Source organism: Vanellus vanellus (assembly GCF_965231255.1).
Source record: "Vanellus vanellus genome assembly, chromosome: 5".
Lineage (NCBI taxonomy): Eukaryota > Metazoa > Chordata > Aves > Charadriiformes > Charadriidae > Vanellus > Vanellus vanellus.
In genome coordinates this window covers 80,871,464-80,878,580 of record NC_138910.1, presented here as the reverse complement: position 1 = coordinate 80,878,580, position 7,117 = coordinate 80,871,464, and the positions used below count along the sequence as shown (strand labels likewise).

The following is a 7,117-nucleotide window of genomic DNA, read 5'->3' as shown; positions in this document are numbered from 1 at the left end:
GAAAAAAAGCCATTATACCTTAAAAAAAAAAAAAACAAAAAACTTCTCTGATGTGCAAGCAGATATCTGATGAGCTGCGTTAGGGACCGCGATATATTAACTGTATATTAAGGTTGGCACAAGCCACGCCCACTTCTACCAGGCCCCGCCCACCCCCGCCCGGCCCCGCCCCGCCCCTCCGGGGCGGGGCGGGGCCGGGCGGGGGTGGGCGGGGCGAATGCCGGCGGTAGGCGGGGCCAGCGCGGGCGGTAGGCGGGGCCAAGCCGCCCCCTCCGGTCGCCCGTGGAGACGGGCTGCGGGCGGAGGACGGGAGCGGCGGGCGGTGAGTGCGGGGCCGGAGCGGGCCTGGCCGGGGAAGGGACACCGGGCCGGGGGTCTCCGGTGGCCGGAGTGGGCTTCACGGAGTCGGAGGGACAGCGGGAGGAGGCAGCCCGGCCCTCTTGGCGGCTGGGCCCCCCCTCAGGGTGGGCCTGGGCCCGGCGGGGCGGACGGGGCCCGACGGGGCGGGCTGGGCCCGCGCGTTCCCCGGGCAGTTTTTAGGTTGTTTTAGGTTTTTTTTGTGGGGTTTGTTTTATTTGTTTTTTGTTTTTTTTTTTCTTCCTCTTTCAGCTCTCTCGAGCAGCAGTCCCGGCGAGAGTCGGCGCGCAGCTTCAACAAGTTGCGTGCGGCTCCAGAAAGGCACGAGATCTCCTCAATTATGTAAAAATAATTAATAATAAGAAGAATAAAATAGGCCTTTCTCTTGGAGACAGGGTCGGTGCGGCGGCAGCCGTCCGTCCAGCCCTTCTCTGTGGCGACGACGGCTGTGCAGGGCTGGGAGCGCGCGCTGCCACGGGGCAGCCCTCAGATAAATCCTTTAAAAGTTTTTAAAAATCATTTAAACTTTTCGAGCGCGTTTCGGTGTTGCCGGCCGTCAGGCGCTGGGCTCTCCTCGGCCCTGCTGGGGTCGCGGCGCTGAGCTCGGCGGAGGAAGTTTCCCATGTGCGAGGAGCTGTGGGATTAGTGTGGGAAGGAGTTTAATTAGCGGTGAGCGTCATTATTCGAGGAGGTTTCATGTTGATACTGAGGAGATTACACGCCCTGTTGCAGTAATAAGTTTACTTTAGCAAACTTTTTAAATTGCAAATGTTCTATTCCAAGCTTAAATTCTTTGCTTTTGGGGGGGAGGGGGGGGAAAAAAAAATTATAATGGTATGTGGAGTGTATATTGTTTTTTTTAGCCTGGTGCTGTTGGGAAGGAGGACCCACGCTCAGCCCAGCCATCTCCTTCCCCCCTCGGTGGCACTGACCCCGCCACGGGCACGCGGGGGACATTGGGGTCTCGTCACCGCTGGACCTGCGTCGACACGTGGCTTCGAGTTGGGGGGGAGGGGGATTTGTCGCAGCAGAGGCGATGGGGACAGATGCCGGGGTTAGCGCGGGGCTGGGGAAGCCAGGCTGAATATGTAGGAAGCGGGGCCTCGTTAGTTCTGACGATCAGGAAACAATTTGATTAGTGTGGCATATCAAATTGAATTCACGGTAATTTGTCAGGCTATTAGCCAGCGTTTCTATTGACTTAGAGCTAATAGCATCAGTGACAAGTTACTTGTTTGCGTTTATCTTGGTTGTAAATTGGTTTAGAAATAAAATTCTGTGAGTAAATAGCGAGTACTGGACAGACAGTAGCGTTTTTTGCTACTCCAGTAGCACTAAATGAGATTGAGGGATTAGTATGCGGTTAATGACTTCTCAATCCCGTATTTCATCCTTGCGTTGAACGTATTGCAGTCATTTAGGGTATCTTTAATCAAGTACTAAAGCGGCAAATAAACTCTGGAGGAGAACAATGGATGGGGTCTGGGGCTGCGGTCAAGCTCGCTTGTGTAATCGCCCAGCTGACGGGACCACCTTCATTTAAAAACGAAGCTCTCCCGCTATTTGGAGACGTTTCTGAGGGCTCCCAAACAGCGGGCGCCGCTGGTCAGAACTAGCATCTCTTGCTGGTGATATACTTTAACGCAAATATCTAATTGTGCTGTAGGTTTCAGATACTTCTTTTGTTTCAGGTATATGTCTCCGTGGCTATATAATAACTTTTTTAATGAATATTGAAAGTTCTTAATTTCTTAGGCTGGGTTCCTCAAAAGACTCGGTATAATCGAGCCAGAGTCGCGAGAAGTTCTCTATAGCAAGGTCTGGGGTGCAGACAGCGGCACGGTGATGGCTCCACAGTCCCTTCACGTGTTGCTGGAATGCCGAGCGTGTTGTGGAAGACGCTATGGGAACGTGCTGCTTCCTTCCCGGGGAGCAGCTCCCCAAACCCCGATGCGTCACCCTTCGATTAGGCTCTGTTGCAAAAGCAGATTCAAATTCCTGCAGAAGGTCGTGGTACAGCCTCATAAATCCTCACCCTCAGCCCTTTCCCTTTGTCCCCTGCGCCGGAGCAGAGATTACCGCAGGAGCCCACTTCGTGGGGACGGAGAGAAGTACTTTCAAGCGGCGTATAGTTAACATGGGAATCACCACCGCAGCCGCGGCCAAGCTATGGAGCAGTATTCCTGGGAGGATGGTATCGCTGCGAATTCATCTGCGCTTCCAAAGACTATAGGAGTCGGTAGCACTCGCGTGTCTCGCGTTCCGGCACAAAAATGTCCTTGTCGTGCTGAGGTAGGACTTGGTTAGCGAAACTTTCCTTAGCTTTAATGGAAGCGGAAAGTAAGTTCCCCGCATCTTGAAAGTAGTTGTGGACTTGCAGTTTCTTGGGCAATTGAAGCTGCAGATGTTTGATGACTCTCGGGATTTGCTCCACATTAATCACTGCTGGAATTGCGCAGCTATTTTCTGAGTTTTGCAATATTACACAACTAGACCTCGTTTTTCTGAACCTGAACGTTCATCCCGCATTCGACACTGTGGCCTCTTCTGAAATCACATTTTCTGCTCTCAGCAATAACCTACAGAGGAATGTAGAAAGGGAGGGAGAAGACAAAACACTAATATTGTGAGTGAAAGGTTTTCACTCTCTATTTTGCAAGGATTGACGAGAAGTAGCGGAAAGAGCGGAGGTAACGACAGAAGTCCTCGCAGTGACGGAGTCGTGGTAGGATTCTCCGTGGGGTTTTCCGGAGGTCGGTGGAAGTGGGAAGGTGGGGGGAGCAGTTGGGGGTACGTCCGTCCCCCGGAGAGACACGCAGCTCGGGGGGATCCGGCATTCCCGTGTGCTGCGATGTAACACTCATTACTGCGGAGCAGCTTGGCCCCCTTCCAACCACGCATCCGTGGGGAGGAGAAGGTCCTTAAAACGGAGCCCTGGGGTATGGTGTACCCCGTGTCCGCCAGCTCCGGGGCTCCTGGGGGCCGCTGGGCAGCGCAGTCTGCCAGCGGGGGTGTGGGTGGTTTGTAGCTTTGAGATGTTCAGGGACACCATCGGGTGTATATTTTCAGTTGTGTTCCTGGGAATATTTGGAAAAGCAGGCACCGTGTTTGTATGCAGCTTCCTGTGGCCACATCAGCATCTTGGCATGTGATGGAGTTAGAGAAGGGGGAAAAAAAAAAAACCAACCCAACAAAGTGTGTTGTAAGGATGATTTGTAGTGCAGCAGTTAGCGACTGGGGGATGCGGGCTCCGGGGTACCGCAGATCCCGAGCCCCGCAGCGGGGCTGGTAGCCGTGTTGGCTCCCGTGGGCTCGCTCGGGACTCGTGCCTCAGCTTGGGGACATCTCCTTGTTTAAACAGCTCACCTTGAAGCAGGAACCGGGCTTGCTCTTCCGTTTTTTTACGCCATTTTTCTTCCCGTCCCTTCTCCCGTGTCTTTCCCAACCCGCCGTACAGGCACAGGTTACCTTCTGGCACCGTTTGGGTTTGGACGTACGCGTGACCTGCGCCTTATTGCTTCCCTCCGCGGTACCTCTTGCGCCGATACGCGGCGTCTGCTCAGAGCATCGCCGTGCGGGTACCGATCCGCCGACACCGCTCTCCCGAGCAAAGCCGGGCTGCGTCCTGCTGGGGAGGGATCAGCCCAGTTCCCGGCCCGGGCTGCGCTGGCAGCGGCACAGTCCGATGCCGGTGATGCTCTGTTGAATCATTCCTTCGCTGTTCGTAACCTTCTCCTTTGCGCAGAGGCAGTCGGAGCACACGGGGGAGATTTTGCCTGATCTTGCTCTCTTAAATGATAATTATCTTTGCGCAATTATAGTTATTTTTGTGCGATGATAGTTATCTTTGTGCAAAAGCTCCCCCAGCTAGGTGCTGATACTCAGAATAACTTCTTTCCCTTGCTGGGGCGATTCGAAAAGCCGACACTAAACGTGCGTGGGAGCGAGTGGCTGCGTTATTCGTAGGGGCGAGCGTGGGGTTAACCGTGGGGAAGAGAAAAAAGTCTTCCAGTGCTTTTAGCTGAGGAGAGCGAAATAAAACCCCTTCCTCCCAGTTTCCATCGTGCTCAGACGATGCCGTGGGACCCGGCGCTGCCCGCCCAGCCTCCTTCAGCTGCCGTACTGGGGAAGCATAAGGGAAGGTGCGGGATGTTCTGGTGAGGGATGGGTGGATATCATCAGGGATGGAAAATAGGGGCTGAGGACCAGGGAAAGCCGTTGCGGCTGTGGGAGCTGGTGCGGCACCTCTGGCTCGCAGAGGAAGGGCTCTGCGGGGGTAAAGGTGGTCCCGCGGAGGAGAGGGCTTCTGCGGCAGGAACAGGCACTCTCGTTGCTTATAAATGTAAGGTTTAACGTAAAATTGATTGTGATGTAGGAAGTCTGTCGGCAGAAAGGCCTCTCCCGGGCTGTCTGTCCCTAGTTGGAGCTGTTTAGATTTCTGTCCTCTGTTGTTAAGGTCTTTGGGCTTCGATTTTCACAGCAACTGGTGGAGTCTGCAGTTCTGAGAGACTTGATGTATCTGTGTATACCTTTTCAGTTAAAGAAAAAAAAAAAACAAGTTTCTTTGCCACGTCGTTAATCGTCTCCATGAATAACCAGAGTATTGCCAGAAGAAAGTTTCCTTTCTGGTTTTAAAAATAAGATCAAGTGGATACCAAAGGCTGTTTTTTGTGTGCTGTCATATCACAGTGAAGTGCAGGAAATTCTGTCCCGGGGCAGTTCATCATAGTTTGCATAAAAAAAAAACTTTTTTTTTTTTTTTGCGGGTTCCTGTGCCGTAGTATGGCACAGCTCTCCATGTGTTTTCAAAATCTTTCACTGATGATCTTCCTCCCCCTTGTTGAACCCGCTCTTCAGTTGTCCTTATGAAACGCCACCAGCACAGCTGGCGAGAACTTTTCCTCTGGAAAGTTACACCGTTGTAGGAAATACTTGAGAGGAACGTAAACCGTGGTGAAATATGAATTTGCAGTCATGTAGCAGTCCTGCGGAAGCCCAGGAGGCTTTTGTTTGTGAAACAAAATAATTCCAAAAGCGCCTCCACCTTCCTCCGCCGGGAAAAGGGTCCGTCGGTGCTGCGGCGGAAGAAGCTAATGCTACAAAAAGGCTCAGAAATGAGAGCGTAAATGGAAAGAGCTCGTTACTGTGGTTAATGAAAAGCCATAATCTTTCAGCCAAACTCTTGTTTTCCTGCATCATCTTACTCTTGCACGGCGGGGTACGGAAGGTGGCGTGTTCTCCTGTTGCTTGGCTTTGCAGCCGTCTGGAGCGCGTTAAATGTAAAAGTTGGTGCTGTTATGAGTAAAATACTCTGTTTTGTCAGTTGTTGCTGTGAATAAGATTGAGCAGATCCCCAGATACATTTTCAGCTATGTTTTTAGAGTCAAGCCAGAAAAAAACCCAAAATCCAGGTTTTCGGGTCTAAGCTTGGAGCCGGGATAAGCAGAAAGTGTCGCTGATGGTTTTGGGAGATGGACCGTCTCCTTCCCAGCCCAATGGGGTTTATGTTTCTGGAAAACTTGCAAGGGATTCGCCCTGCAAAGCCGGGATGCTCCATCCGGCTGGAGCTGGCTGCCGGGGCCGGAGGGGCTGGGACCCGTTTTGCAGCAATATTTCCTCGTTTCTCTCTCTTCCCACGTGCTCTGCCCTGATTTATTCCTTCCCGAGGATGGCCTGACCTCTGAACGCTGACCCTCCAGCTATGCAGCACGTCGTAAGCAGCGTTTCGGAGCGGGGGGGGGGGGCGTTACGCAGTCCTCAAACTATGCTAGTAATGTTGGCTTTGTGGGGTTTTATGACTAATTTGATAGGCGCTTTGATTAGACAGGGATATCAAGTCTTTAGGTGGAAAGCGGTCCCTATGAGCCGTATTTATTTTTCACGTGCATTTAAAGATCGTTTTGACTGCCTGTTTTGGTCTCCATCAGGAAGCAGAAGTCAAGAGATTAACATTTTTCATACTTTCCCTTAACCATTTTCAGGGTGCGTGACCGGAGTGAGAACTTGCGGAGATAAGCAAAGCAGCGGCTTTTCCATTAAAACTCGTATTTTGCCGGGCACAGCTGTCGCGCGCACGTACGTAAGGGAGGGTGACGCGCTGCGTTTATTTTTGTCTGTATGTGAAAAGCGCGAGCTTGGCACTGGGCCAACAAGGGCTGGCTGCGAGCGGGCACTCTCTTTGAATGCAATTTATTTTCCTACTCCGTACACCGATTTTAACGGCGGCTCTTTAAAATTTTGATGCCGTTTCCCAACACGGGAAGGGGCGTGTGATTTATAAAGGGGACGCTGCCCGTGTTGCCGGCGGCCCCCGGCAGGCAGCACCTCTCTGCCTTGATAAGGACCATCCCTTGGGAACTTTCTGGGTTGTTTTTTTTTTTCCCCGTGTTTCCTGGGAATGGGGGAATCTGGATTGCTCCGGCTCCTCCGACCCCATCGTTTCTGCCGGGGGAGGGCTGGGGGCTGCGCGCTCCTCTGTCAAAGCCTTTCGTGGTCGCTCGGTGCCGCTGTGTGCTAGCCAAAACGCAACAGCCACTTGCCCCTACCCTCTCCCCGCTGGCGGTCGTTGCCGGCGCTTTGCCGCCGTGCATCGCTCCGGGTTTAGGATGCCGGGAATTGGCTCTACAATTTCACGCATACCGGGGCTGGGAAATCGCGTAGCTAATTGCGTTATTCGGCCGGTAACTGAGCGGCGCCGGGGCTCTGCGCCAGATCTCCGCCGGCCGGTTGGCAAATGACGGTTGTTTTTCTTCCAAAAAGT

At 52.8% G+C, this 7,117-nt stretch overlaps 1 protein-coding gene across 3 annotated transcripts in view; it reads left to right on the top strand.

Moving 5' to 3' along the window:
• The first annotated feature begins 271 nt into the window (after positions 1-271).
• The window catches only part of GNG12 (G protein subunit gamma 12), a 29,553-nt gene continuing 22,707 nt past the window's right edge, over positions 272-7,117 (top strand). For 2 of the 3 annotated variants that reach the window (XM_082483269.1, XM_082483270.1), the window contains exon 1: positions 272-322. The gene's annotated coding sequence lies outside the window, so the exon portion shown is untranslated. Of the gene's footprint in view, positions 323-6,261; positions 6,433-7,117 lie in introns of those variants that run through there. The other variant, XM_082483271.1, reaches the window with a different exon arrangement.